The sequence below is a fragment of the Pinus tabuliformis genome, chromosome 6 (genome assembly GCF_031772625.1).
Source record: "Pinus tabuliformis cultivar Carrire ecotype Pingquan chromosome 6, CPIR1, whole genome shotgun sequence".
In the NCBI taxonomy this organism is placed as follows: Eukaryota; Viridiplantae; Streptophyta; class Pinopsida; order Pinales; family Pinaceae; genus Pinus; species Pinus tabuliformis.
The window spans coordinates 1,297,121,046-1,297,137,174 of NC_142292.1; positions in this window are offsets into that span (position 1 = coordinate 1,297,121,046).

The following is a 16,129-nucleotide window of genomic DNA, read 5'->3' on the forward strand; positions in this document are numbered from 1 at the left end:
GATCTTCATCACCGTATATAGATTAGCCTCTATCCAATACCACAGGTCAAAACCATAAGCCAGTGGATGGTTTTCTTAGATGGGATCAAAACATCTGCTATCGAGCGCAATACCATGATACGTACCCTTGGTATTTAGAATACCATGGTGCAGAAATTGTATGTGGCTTTGCTTCTTCATACTCGCGTGCGTACGCGCATTTTCTTAACAAAACCCATGTATACATGTTGAAATTTCAACTTTATCATACCTCTACCTCTGAACTGTTATTCCTTTGTCAAAACACTCTATCAAATCTATAAACACATCTTGTTTACATCTTCAACATGTAGGTTTCCATCAAGAGACAACTCATCAAGTAGGTTGTCATCAAGGACAAATCATCAGGTAGGTTTCATCAAGGACAACACATAATTCATAATGCCAAAAATATCCCCCTTTGGACTTTATGGAAACCACTATGGTGTTTGGTTACCACAACCTATAAATACTAGTAAAACACGTCAAGCAAAGTACCAAACCAAGCTACTCTCCAAACAATCTACCCCTTTGGACTTGATGGAAACCACTTTGGTGTTTTGTTACCAAAATATGTAAATACCGGTAAAACACATCAAGGCAAGCACGAAACCAAGCTACTCTCCAAACACCAAGTTGCTCTCCCCTTTTGACATTAAGGGTAAAGAGATGACCAATGTTGAATGAATACTTATGTATCTAAAATATTGAGTTTGAACATTAATCATGCTCCCTCTGACCACATGCTGAAGTTTCTGAAGGATGTACAACGAAGTACATAACTCTATGAGTCATATAACTTGTCCTATCACCAAGGAATCAGTATTACATCAATCACCCAATCACAATGGACTTACATATTTGATATCATTATTACATCAACTTCCCAAGCACAGTGGGATTACAAATCACGTCACATATCCAAAAGGACTTGACCATAATAGTCCATATATGAATGAATTTTACAATGAGTACATCATAGGTATTTACATGACCTTTACATCAAAATAGATATGGCATGTATAACCAAGACTAAAGACCTAAGCTAGTCATCAACAACTATCATACACCATATATGAATTGCACCATAAGCATTTGTTAGCAATAGCTCATCATTAAATATGTAAGATAGAACAATATAGCTTCAATATGATCAAACTGTGACCTGGTATGTAGCCACAACACCATAAGAGAGGACCAAACATATCATAATAAAGTAATATAGGACAGTATACCATCATTCTTGAATATGCCATGTTTCCAAGTATCATCCAATAGATGTAGCAGTAGCATATAACCATGTCTTCACAACATCATTCTCTTGGCCAAGATTCTTCATAAGAAGATTTATCACATCAACATCACTTCATCATAGCATGAGTCCATCGTTCAAGAACTTCATCAACATAAGAAACATCACCAAAGAATCATTATGTATGAACAAAAAATAATGCAACGAATGCATTATTAGAAGCACATAAAATGCTCCCACTGAACCTGTGCCAATTGTTCACTCTCATATCTGATCATATCATTTCATATATCAGTAATAATCATCAAGGCATCATCATTAACCAGTCATCCATCAATTCATAAACTATAAAGGCCAAAAGTAGTTCTAAATAGCATTCATAGACTGTAATCATCAACCATCACAATCATGAAAGTCAAGTAATAATTGACTGAAACATATTAGACCCTTTCTCTTGATTTTGTCCCATTTTTTCTTCATCAAACCAAGATATATGTGAATTTTCATTCCAGAACTCGCGTATACACGTGGATTTTCTTTATATGATCTCCATACAGAAAGTGAAATACTAAAATTTCACACCTCCAGCTCCCCTTGAGTCTCTTTTGTTTGTACTTGTGCAGTTTTACTACACCAGAGCCATTGTTAGTGGTACAATCAGTATGAAAATAAAAAACAACCATGGGAATCATCATGAAGACAAAATATGTATTACTCCCCTGAGATTACACATCACTAGTTCTGATGACTTGTTTTTCATGAGGTCAAGAAACTCTCACCACTTCTGTAGTGAGTGTTAAGAGTTATTCACACAAGAGTAATGGACTACAATGGACTACAATGGACACCATCTTATTTTACTTTGAGTTTGGATCTTTCTCATATCTATGAGAATTTTATTCTTCAAACACATATAATTTTTCTATATTCCTGTATCCTCTTATTATGACTTTTCCAGTTATTTCACCATAACCTTATACTTGGTTGATGTAAACACAATATTATTTCCCTTATCTTCCATTCGTCCTACACTTAGAATATTTTTCTTTAGCCCTTGAACTAATAAAGCATCAATTGTTTCTCTATTTTTACTAATTTTTGCTTTACCCTGTCCTAGAACTTTTCATGACACATCAGTTCCAAGAATAACATTACCATGATGGTTCTTCCTGAGAGACTCCATTTTACTCTTATCTCTAGTCACGTGATGAGAACATACACTATCTATGTACCATTCATCTTCATCTTCAAATGAGCAGAGAGAAATACCACACCATATTTGTTCTTATTTTTCTTTTTTATTGGTGGATCCACCTTTTTCAGATTTTCTAATATTAATGTTCTTATCTAGTTTCCTACCATGTTTTCTATGGTGATCCATAGACTTATTCCTCCATTCTTTGTCTACCTACCCAAACTTGTTACAAGAATAACATCTTATATGTTTCATATTCCTTCTATGGAAATCAAAGGTTTTGTGACCAAACATATTGCAAGAAAAATAATATCCCTTAAAGTACTTGGAAGATGATGATCTTTCGGTGAGACTGTTTTTATCTTGAAACATTTTAATCCTGCAATTCACTGCACCATGCCCATAATTATGACATATAGAACATTCAATATTATTTATCATGGGAGAAAATTGATTAACACTTCTATAGTTGGGAGAAAATGATTTCCTTTGAATATTTTATTTCCTTTGTTGTTGATGAGGTTGACTTCTTATCTCTTTGTTGAGAATTTTAGATTTTGTACTAGAATTCCTTGCCTCATCTTTTGAACTAGATTCTCCTTCAATAGTTTCATGAAAACCAATACCAGATTTGATGGAAAGAGACCTTTGACTACTAAGAATATTATCCAAATATCTTGAAATAAAAATTGTTTATCTTTTTCTTCCAATTTACCTGTTAGGATATTTACCTCAACATGATATTTCTTTTCCTTTTCTAGACATTTCTTCTTCATAATTTATTCAACTTTTATTGCTTCCTCCATTTTCTATTTTAATTCGAGAATCTCTTCTTTCAGCACATTTTCCTGTTCTTCAAAATCTTGAAGTAGTTCTTCATTTTTCTTATCAGATATTTCAATATCTTTTTTTAGAGAGACAACCTCAACTTCAAGTCCTTCATAATATTGGTTAGATATAATACCAACATGATCCTTGTTATCTTAAGCCTTCAACTTATCCTTAAAATAACTAATCTTTTTCAAATGAAGATCAAGTTTTGTTATAAGATAAAAAATTTCTTCTAACTTCTCAACTCCATCTGTCATATTGGAGACATTATTAGATATAAGATTACCTGAGAAGTCTTCCTTTGGGACTTCTTCATGTATTTCTTATAACTGATCCCACACTTTCTTTGTAGTAGTATAATCCATAACCTTACTCAATATTGAATCAGATATGCTACAAAAGAGGTTACTCAAAGACTTACTGTTATTTTGCACTTCCTTGTCTAATAGAAGAAACTTGGTGTATCCATTGCACACTAGATGATAGATATCAATATTCAGTAGATTATACTTCATAATTCCTTTCCATTGTTGATAATTATTTTTTCTTAGGATAGGCACATCTACATTGTTTATTGATTCTGACTTGCCTTGGTCTACTACTTAAAGAAGACTACTCTCACTTTTGTCCATAAGTGCAAGCTCAGTGGTTTCACTATCATCATCACTGTGATTGTTTCATAGACAAGAAAATGGATCACATTTTGAACAAAAGGCCATATATGATGATGCTTTGTCTTGTTCATTCTTGATCACTAGAAAGCGAGTTTCTCCCAATCTTGAATATTTGCTAACATCTATAACTGTTACTACACATGATATATTTCTGTCAAATTTTTCGATAAGGGTACCCTTTTCTTCAAGGCCATCAAATTCATTATTATTTTTATCTTCAAATGCTGTAAGTGATAACCTTGATCATATTCACCTTCTTCACCATTTGAAAGACCATAATTGTCTTCATGTGTATAAAAACTTCTCTTACTTTCGAACCTCTTCTTATTTATTTTGGAAACTTCTTTTCCTTTGTCCTGATTTTCTTTATAAGGACACTTAGCAGCATAATGACCAACTCTACCAAACAAAAATATTTGAAAGGAAGCTTACCTCTAAATCTTCCTATACCCATTTGGAGTTTCTTTACGAAGTTTTATTCTTCTTCTCCTGATACATAAATTGATTGTTCTTTTTCTTTGTATTTTGCAGTAGCTATGAAGGTTGTTTCTCTCATATCTAAAGAACCACCTTTCCTCATCTCAAATGTTGTCAATATTCCATGGAGTTGATCAAGTGTGAGAATTTTCATATCATGCATTTCTTCAATAGAAAATACTTTGGATTTGAAGTTCATAGTTAGAGATCTAAAAATATTTTCAATAATAGAAGAATATTTTATCTCTTCACCAAGATTTCTCATGGAATTCACAACTTCATCTACTCTAAGAAAAAATGATGCAATGCTTTCATCGTCATGAATTTTCAATGTCTCGCATTGTATTTTGAATGTTTGAATTTTAACACTTTTTACCTTGGTGTTGCCTTCATAACTTTGGATAATCTTATCCCACATTCCCTTTTCTGTGTTCAGCTGCATTATCTTCAGGAACTCGATCTCGGCCAGACTTCTCAAGATGGAATTTACGACTTTTGCATTGGTTTCATACTATTACTTTCCTGCAGTATCTGAAGGAATAGAAGCTGGATATTGATATCGCCTTTCAATGATCTCCCACATATAAAATCCTAGTGTCTGAAAGTATGCTCTCATCCTAAATTTTGAAAAGACAAATTTAGTTCCATTAAATATAGGAGGCCTGATAGAAAATACTCCTTCGTGACTACTCATCTTAATGGATCTCCTTCAAGCGATCAAGCTTCTGCCAAAGGACTTGCTCTGATACCAATTGTTGGGAAAAATACTCGGGGGGGGGGAGTGAATTAGGAATTTCAAATCATAAACTTTTTATTTTCATATTATGATTTATGTATGCAACTTTACTGAAGGGAACTCGTGTGTGTACGCAACTATTCTTAAGATACCTATCATATATCCAATAAAATTATGTTTCAGTTAATTCATCATCTATTTATCTTGAGCCAGTGCATAAGTATTTTTTTAAACATTATATAGATAGTAACCATGTGCATTAAAACTAAAATAAACCATCACACATAAGAAACACACATAAACAACCGGATTTAAGGTGGAAACCTAATGCGGGAAAAAAAACACTTGTTGTTGTCATCTCTAACTTCTTTTTAATATAAAGAAAAGATTTTAAAATATTGTAATAGTGCAAACTCATACCAATATGCATGCAGCCACCCACAGAAGTATAAACCTTCGCTCGTTCCCTGTCTCCTACTAGAAGGGAGCTCGAACCCTTTGAATCTTGTATTGACGTAAACTCATACCAGTACGTAGGCACCCATTATGGGAATTTTGAGGTCTAAAATGGACCTCTTAATGAAATTATAAAATAATAGTAGAAATAATAAACAATATTGGATTACATCATAAAATTTTAGAGGGAAAAAATAAAAACTACGTTTTCAACTCGTATTTTTAACTTATCGCCCTATAAATTTACTAAAGTTTCGAGTGGGAACACTCTTTGGATGTATAATTTGATTCCTCATCTAAGGATTACTCATGTTGCATACTTTCGATGGACCCTACTACAGAAAAATGAGAAATACATGAAAAAATGTGATGGCAATCATGGTTTTTCATGTATTTCTCATTTTTCTTGTAGTAGGGTGTATCGAAAGTATGAAACATAGGTACTCCTTTGATGAGGAATTAAATTTTTCTTCCAATGAGTACTCCCACTCAAAATTTGAGTAAAACCTTAGGTAGATAAGTTGAAAATACAAGTTGAAAAAGTAGTTTTATTATTTTATTATTTCTTAATCTCTTTAAGTTCTTACCCCAAAAATGGTGAATCAATCCCCATGGTTGACATCATCATATTGAATCCTATTGGTTCTTATAAATTTTATTTTGGTTGTACATTTTTCTTAGGAGGCTCATTTTAGACCTCAAAAGTTCTCTAATGCACCTCCAGAAGGCTACAACCTTCACTCGTTCTCCAGATCCTACTGGAAGCGAGCTCCAACACCTTGATCTGATTTACTAGCTACCACTGAAAGGAAGATTCAAATCCCTCATTGAAGGCTGCAACCCTCAAGACCTCCGGGGACCACATTTCATAAATTTTGATACTGGATCACAAATTGTAGGCCACGTTTCATCAAATTTTAAAACCGAACCAACTACCAACATTTAAGTTCAAAAACCAATCATCGAAAAGAAACTTATCACAATAACTCAATCATTAATATCTGACCAAATAAAGAAACCAAACATGGAAGCCCAATCAACTGAAATAACGAAAAGCTCATCCAAACAACTAGAGTAGTCATATTACTATAACCAGAATAACAAACAAGATACTGCTCATCACAGAAACTAGATTTTGTTACTATAAACCCTTATCAACCATCTATCAAAATATGTACGCTACTTTGTAGTAGAAAACTCACATGTGTACATGCGTTTCATGAATCATACTCGCATAAAAAAATTAAACCACTGAAAAAAGACCGTTGTCACTTTGAAACAAACACTGAATCATACTCAGATTTACTACATCATTCTGAAAAGAACCACAAAAACTTCACTCACCTTTAATCACAATCAGCAAGTAACTTCAATATTCTTCAATCAATCCATCCATAATCAAAACATCATTGTTTAAGCCTGGATCATCAAGAATACTTCATTGATAGACAACAAAAACACATCAAAACGGGTTAAACTGATCGGACACCCTTTTCATCAAAAACCCTACTTTCTATACGTGCTTTTCAAGAAACAAGCCTGTATGTACGTGACTTACCAGAAACACACTCATGTGTGTAAGTGCCTTGCAGGCTATAAAAACCATGTACATATCTGTAAATTCAAAATCAAATGATCGTTGCAACACAAAATTTCAGATCTACCCAGATATCGGCATACCCAGAAAAAATCACACGTTAAGATGCTATCAACACAAATCAAATCATCTCATAATCATGATTTTCATCTCAAATTTATTTGATCTAAGCCATCATCAAATTTTTGGGTGCATACTTAGTTTAGATCAAGCAAGGATCAATATCCAATTACATCCATATTTGCTTCAGATCTAAATATTCATAGGATCTTCATCACTTGCACACTTACTACCACTTTCATCTTCATCGCCTTATATAGCTTAGCCTTTATCCAATATCACAGGTAAAAACCATACTCTAAGCTGATGGTTTTCTTAGATGGGATCAAAACATCCGCTATCGGGTGCAATACCAAAAGGAAATACCATGATAAGTACCCTTGGTATTTAGCATACCATGGTGTGAAAATTATATGTGGATTTGCTTCTTCATACTCGTGTGTGTACATGCATTTTCTTAACAAAATCCATGTATCTTTCAACACTCTCATACCTCTACCTCTGAACTGTTATTCCTTTTTCAAAACACTCTATCACATCTATAAACACATCCTGTTTACAACTTCAACAAGTATATTTCCATCAAGAGACAATTCATCAAGTAGGTTGTGATCAAGGAAAACTCATTAGGTAGGTTGTTACACAACATTTTGTCACTATCATTGTACTCCCCATTCCATGATCCTGGAGGACCTCTACAGTGAACCCTACATGCTTCCCCTTCATGAAGAAACTCCCATTGTGTCCCTCTTCATGAGCAGAACAATTCCCTTTTGCATCATCTCCCAAAAATCTTCTATTTTTCTGAGTTCACAAGACTGGCTCTAATGAGCAGTGCCTTCCTCATGCCGATATGTAGGGATTAACACTATCTCAAGCGTCGACTAGAGCACCTGAACCTTGTTCCAGTCGCATTGATCCTCTTTTAGAAAGTTTTTTAAATAAGGATACAAAGCTTCCAGCTCTAGAAGCTTCGTAACGGAAGTTTGGTAAAAGGTTGGGCCAGATGGAGTCGAGGATGTCAGTTTGGGCTCCTTTCCCCTATAAGGATGGAACAACCTCAAGAGATAATACCTCCTCCCATGAGAAGAGGAACCATCTCCCATCCATTAATGCTATATAAATCTCCCTTTTTCCCAAGGACAAGCTAGTGTTAATGTTGGTGTGCTAGTGCTAATTACGTTTGGAGTTATCAGCAAGTTATCCATAGTTGTAGCTCTCTAGCTGTGTGTGAGGGAGAAGTGTGAATTTGGTTTAGTGTGAAGACTAAAGGAAACAACCTTAAAACTATTACTATTGAGGCCACCATGGAATGCTAACAAAAGTTTGTGGGAACCTGGTTTTGTCAAAGGAGAACAACAATGTCAAGACAATGGTTGTAATCTCTTCTTGATTTAATATATATGCAACTATCGATTGATTTCCTACATAATGTGTCATCTTACATGTTTATGGATTAATGCTTATTTACTTGCTAAGTAGGTTGAATTAAAATTTGTCTATTATCACGGTTGTTGTTTGCTATTGTTTACTTGTTTCAGGTGTTCGAAGAAGGAAACAGGAGAGAGCTAGAGCAAGCAAGCAAGGTCATCTCCAAACGGGATAAGCGTACTAAGAGGTATGCTCTCTTAATTGGTTCTAACCTAAGGAAATCTTCCATAGAATGTCTTGTTTGTGGCTAGAACCGCTATTGGGCTAGAGGAATTATTTGTGTCCGCACTTAGAATTTTAGTTCACAACAAATTGGCGACTCCATTGGGGACCTTATCATTTTGTTTTTTTGCTTGGAATTTCGTGGCTTTGTTTGAAGTTTTCTAGTTTCACCTGTTAGGTCCCTATAATACTTGTGATTACCCCATTACTATTGTAGGTGTATCCCTTATTAATATTGTTGTGCCCCTATTGTCCCCATATTGTTATTACTCCACCCCATAGAATCCCTCTATTGCTATTTTTGTGCCTTTATATTATTATTGTTAGGTCGGCTGGGTTATATTGTGAACCCTTGGACTACTATATATAGAAAGGAGGTTTTGTCATTTGAATCATCAAAGAATCATTCATTTGGGTAATGTAAAGGAGGTTTCCCCCTCGAAGAGGCTGAATTCTAAGGCATTGATATATCTTTTCTATCTTTTTGTGAGCTGGTTTCATAACATTTGGTATCAGAACTTTGGATTCTAGGGTTTCACTGCTCCAAATAGGTCATCATGGCATTTTCGCTATAACTTATTTTCTGTGACGTTTCAGAAGAGAAAAAAAAGCCGATTCGAGGTGAAATCACACTGAACCGCGGGTCTGAATTTCAAAGCTTTTTACGCTACATTTGCACAGATATGATCTGAGTAAGTTGGGTTTTTTGCAGACTCCTGAATTACGTTCCAAACAGGTGACCTGGGAAAATCATCATAAATTTCTCTCTGAGAATCAGATTGAAATTTTGTAAGAAGGTAGAAAAATAGGACGAACTTTCTTGTATATATTTTTTAGGGCCAAAGGTCAAAATAGGGACACGTGGCACATCATACAAGTTTGCTCTACTGAACTAGTCTATAATTAGGTCACTATGGGAGATTTGCCATAATTCTTCCTTAGAGAATCCAATTTGGATTAGAATAGTGGAATTAGAAAGAGGACATAGAGGGATACTATAGGTCTTAATTTTAGAATTGGATGATCCAAAATTACAGAGATACATCAGAGGCAATATTGAGCTCCTACAAAGTGAAAAAAAAAGGTGTGTAGATTTTTTTAAATTTTTGCTTAAGCTTGGTTTGAAAAATTATTTTGAAGGAATTCAAAGGACATAGTAGAGAATTATTACTGGTAACTGATGCCCTGAGGAAAGAAAATGCAAACACCTAGTAAGCAACCTAAAAGTTCTAGCATGACTCATGAAGAAGAGGAAGAAATGCTACATGATATATCAAAATTACAAAACCAAGCGCAACAAATGTCACTCTCACAAAAGCTAAGATAAATGGTGTGGAATCTAAGATAAGGGGCATGGAAGCTAAGATGAATGGCATAGAAGCTAAGATGGACGATTTGAAGATAGATTTGAAGACAGATTTGACAAATTTTCTACAAGAAATACTTAGTAATGGTGAAAGGGTAGGAAAGGAAACTCATGATGAAAAGAAAAGAAATGTTAACCATGATTTCATAGACTCTAATGTTGGATCAAATACCCACCATATTCCAAAAATTGATATGAGGAAGTTTGATGGCAAGGATCCCGCAACATGGATATTACAGATGGAGCAATTTTTCGATCTCAATAATGTGCAAAACACACAAAAGGTATGTATTGCAACTTTATATTTGGAACCAAATTAGTTTGTATGGTATCAATGGCTTTTCTCTCGTAAACAAATTATCACTTGGGCACTTTTTACAGAAGAATTGACAGCACATTATGAGGATACAAAAGAAACACTTTTTTTAGCCAATTGATAAGTCTCAAACAAAAGGGTTCAATAATGGAGCACATTGAGGAGTTCCAAAAATTGAACATAAGGGTAAAAAATATTCCAGAGGAGCATAGGATTGATGTGTTCATAGGGAATTTAAAGGATAATATCCAACATGATGTTCGCCTTTGGGAACCTGATTCATTAGAGAAGGAATTCAAGTTAGCAAGAAAAATGGAAAGCAAAATTATGACAACGAGGAAGCATACCACTCAAAACTATAAAGATGGAAGTGTTGTTGCCCCTAGTCTTCCACAACCTATAAGGTTGACACCACAACAATTGGAAGAAAAAAGAGCGAAAGGGCTTTGTTACAGTTGTGATAGCAAATACACTAAAGGTCATAAGTGTGCTGAGAAGAAATTATTCTACATAGATTGTGAAGAGGAAGAAGAAAAGGAGCAAGAAAGGTCAGAAGAATAGGATATACTCCAGGAACAAAGCCTAGATAAAGAAGAAATGAATCCGACCATATCTTGTAATGCATTGGCTGGAATTACCACTCCTCAAACCATCAAGATAGAAGGAAAAATCAAGAAGAAAAAGGTAATAGTGTTGATTGATTCAGGAAGTACCCACAATTTTATTCATTGTAAGGTAGCAAAAGAATTGAATTGCTTCCTATATCCAGCACCAGAGTGTCAAGTGATGGTTGCAAATGGAGGAACGATAAATTCTCTGGAAAGTGCCATAATATCAAGCTATCCATGGGAGAATATGTATTGACTAGCCCAATGCTTTCCATTCCAATGGGAGGTGTTGATTTTGTACTAGGAGTCCAATGGCTACAATCCTTGGGTACAATAGCTTTTAATTTTCAAGAACTTTTCATGAAATTTTCTGCAGAAGGAAAGGAAGTTGAATTAAGGGGTATTGCAGGGAAATCGAGAAAGATAATCAGCTCTAATGGTATGACAAAGCTTCTAAAAAAGGAAAAAGAGGTGTAATTGCACAATTATGTTCGCTAGATGTTTCCACATCGAAATCATCTATTTCTCCAGATCTCCAAAAAGTCTTGGACAATCATTCCAAGGTATTTGAGACTCCCAAAGGTCTCCCACCTATTCGTGATCATGATCATGCTATTCATCTGATTCCAGGAAGTGTTCCTCCAAACATCAGGCCGTACAGATATCCCTATGCCCAAAAGAGTGAAATTGAACATATGGTTGCAGAAATGCTAGAGGCTGGTATAATTCAACCTAGTCAAAGTTCTTTCTCTACTCCAGTAGTATTGGTGCACAAGAAGGATGGATCATGGTGCATGTGTCCAGATTATAGGGAGCTCAACAAGCTCACTATTAAAGATAAGTTTCCCATTCCTGTCATTGATGAATTACTGGATGAATTGCATGGATCAATTTACTTCACCAAGTTGGATCTTCGTTCAGGATATCATCAAATCAGAATGAAGACTGAAGACATTCTGAAAACAGCATTTAGAACTCATGAGGGTCATTATGAATTTTTGGTCATGCCTTTTGGCCTTACCAATGCACCTTCTACATTTCAAGGTTTGATGAATTCCATTTTCAAACCCTTCCTTAGAAAATTTGTGTTAGTATTTTTTGATGATATACTAATCTACAGCAAGTCTTGGAAGGATCATGTTGAACATGTTGATAGGGTGCTACAACTATTGGAGGAGAAACAATTATATGCAAAAAGATCCAAATGTTTCTTTGGAGTACAAGAGGTGGAATATTTGGGTCATATTGTATCTCATGAAGGAGTTAAGGTAGACCCTAGCAAAATTAAAGCCATTAAGGAATGGAAAATCCCCACATCCATAAAGCATCCGCAAGGATTTCCTGGGTTGACAGGGTATTATCGCAAGTTTGTTAAAAATTATGGGAGAATAGCAGCACCTCTAACAACATTATTGAAGAAAGATGCATTTTCATGGACTCCAGAAGCAACAAAGGCCTTCGAACATCTTAAAGAGGCAATGTGCCAAGCACCGTCTTAGCTACATTGGACTTCACAAAAACCTTTATTGTGGAATGTGATGCTTCAGGAAATGGAATTGGTGCTGTTTTAATGCAAGATGAAAGACCCATTGCTTTTGAAAGTCGTCCAATCAAGGGAAAGCTTTTACACAAAGCTATTTATGAGAAGGAAATGTTGGAAATACTACATGCACTTAAGAAATGGCGACCCTACCTAATGGGAAGACACTTCAAGGTAAAAAAGGATCATGATAGCCTTAAATACCTTTTAGAACAAAGATTATCCTCTGAAGAGCAACAAAAGTGGGTCACAAAGATGTTGGGTTATGACTTTGAAATCATCTACAAAAAAGGGAAGCAAAATGTGGTGGCAGATGCACTCTCAAGAAAGGATGAGGATGTGGAAGCATTTTTGTGTGCCATTTCTATTATCCAACCAGATTGGATAAACGAAGCAAGGGAGGAATGGAAGAATGATGAAGAAGTGTGGGCACTTATTCGAAAGTTACAACAAGATTCCAGTACATCTGATACATTTAGCTGGAAAAATGATTCGTTATGGTACAAAGATTGCTTATACCTCTGTAAGAATTCCCAACTCAAACAAAATATTCTTATGGAATTGCACACTTCTCCCTTAGGAGGGCACTCAGGATTTTTAAAAACTTACCACAGGGTTAAGAAGGAATTTTTTTGGGATGGCCTTAAATCGGATATTCAAAATTTTGTGGCGGAATGTTTGGTTTTCCAACAAAATAAAGTTGAAACAATTAAGATCTCAGGTCTATTACAACCTTTATCCATTCCAAGCCAATGTTGGGAGGAGGTTTCAATGGATTTTATCAGGTTTACCCAAGTCTGAGGGAAAGAGTGTCATAATGGTGGTAGTTGACAGACTTACCAAGTATGCACACTTTTGTGCATTATCACATCCATTTAAAGCCAGTACAGTTTCTACTGCATTTATGGAAACAATTCAAAAGGTACATGGAAACCCAAAGATTATTGTAAGTGATAGAGATCCCATTTTCACTGGAAATTTTTGGACAAAATTATTTTCTTGTCTCGGTACTCAGTTAGCTCATAGCTCATCTTATCATCCTCAATCGGATGGGCAAACTGAGATAGTAAACAAATGTTTGGAAGGATATCTTCGTTGCTTTGTATCTGATAAATAGACACAATGGGTCAAATGGTTGCCTCTAGCTAAATGGTGGTATAACATTTCTTCCATACAGCAACAAAAATGACCCCATTTATGGAACTTTATGGATATCAGCCACCATCCATCACATCATGTTTAAGAGAAAATTCTAAGGTTCAAGCAGTGTAACATCACATCGAGCATCAACAACAAGTCCTTCAACTCTTAAAGGATAACCTCATGTTGGCACAGAATAGAATGAAACAACAGGCAGATCAACATTGCAGCGAAAGAAGTTTTGATGTAGGTGATTGGGTATTCGTACGGCTACAACCATATAAACAAATGTCTCTCAAGCAAGCTAAGAAGGATAATAAAATATCACCAAAGTATTATGGTTCATACAAGGTGTTGCAAAAGATTGGTACTATGGCATACAAATTGGAGCTTCTTGCAGCTTCTCAAGTGCACCCAGTTTTCCATGTTTTATGTTTAAAGAAGGTTATAGGCGACAAGCTCCCAGTTCAAACAATATTGCCAAAACTTGACAAGGAAGGAAAAATTATATTGGAACCAGAAGCAGTCATAGAAACAAGAACTCGACAGCTACGAAATCAATCAATTTAGGAGTATCTCATCAAGTGGAAGAACTTATCCACTGAAGATTCCACATGGGAGGATGAGAATTTTATATAGAAGCATCCAGAACTACTCAAGCATTGAGGACAACACTTTTTTGAAGGAGAGGGACATGTTAGGTCCCTATAATACTAGTGATTACTCCATTACTATTGTAGGTGTATCCCTTATTAATATTGTGATGCCCCTATTGTCCCCATATTGTTATTACTATGCCCCATAGAATCCCTCTATTGTTATTTTTGTGCCTTTATATTATTATTGTTAGGTCAGTTGAGTTATATTGTGAATCCTTAGATTCCTATATATAGAAAGGATTTTTTTTCATTTGAATCATAAAAGAAACATTCATTTGTGTAATGTAAAGGAGGTTTCCCCCTCGAAGAGGCTGAATTCTAAGGCGTTGATCTATCTTTTCTATCTTTCTGTGAGATGGTTTGATAACATCACAATTTCCCTTTAGTTCTGTCTGCTTCGCTTTACTTACTACTCTAGGTTTGAAATTCATAGTAGCAAGTCTAGTCCCAACTTTTGAAAATAATTATCTTTTTCTTTGCATCCTCGCTCAGCATGCTTCTTTCACCGACAGCTACACCAATCAGCATGATATGCTGAGGAACAATCATGCCGACCCCCTCCTGGCACTTGTTTTTAGTTAGGCAGTTGCGCCGATGTCTGTAAGTGAAGATTAGGGTTCACCCCAGATCTTGGCCAGTGTGTCTTTCTCTCTTGATTTATGCGTTGTAAGTTGTTTAGACCTTCTTCTCCCTCACTAGAAAGCTGCTTTTCATTTGGTTTATTTTCTTGTTGATTTGCCATCTTTTCACTTGCTTTCTTGGGTCATTGGATGGTTTGTGACCCTAGAGCATATAGGTTGTCATCCATTCAACTGATTGTGAACTCAGTGAGTCAAGTTGTTGGTGCTTTTACTCCTTGCATTTCTTTTATGGTCCTTCTATGGCTTTGAACTCCATTACACAAGTTTGAAAAGTTTTGTTTGCTTGTCTAAACATCTCTTTTCCGGCATAGATCACATTGCTTGTCTTATTTTTGGTAAAGTCGTTGTGTCATTAGTTGAAAGATATTCTCTTTTTGTGCTTTTCATTTGCTTGAGAATTTGTTGTCTCAGAATTTTTTCATTGAAGTGTTTTATGAGAAATTCATTTTGTCATTTCATGAAAGGTACAAAATTTTGGTTTGTTGCATCAATATGTTAGAGTAGTTAGCATCATTGAAGACTAGGATTGCATTGGATTTTGAAAAGAAAAATAATTATATTTACTTTTGAAAGGACTGTTTGAGTGTACTTATTAGGAAATTAGGAATTGGAATGTATTTTTCATTAGTTTATTTTCTCGAAAAATGAAGTAGTGAAAAATCATTTTTCTTTCGGTTGCTTGGTTGTTTGCATTTGATTGTGTTTCCTACCCTCTCTAGTGTAGACAATTCATCGAATTGAAAGGGTATTGTCTCATGTAGATGCATTTAGGGCTTTTCGAGTCACATTGCTAAGGCCTGAAACCGAGACATAATTCAAGATAAACTTTAAAATGAACTCAATTAACCTAAGGCACATTTGAAACCTAATGATCACATCTAGAAGGTCTAGGCTAGAGATGTGTTTCGAC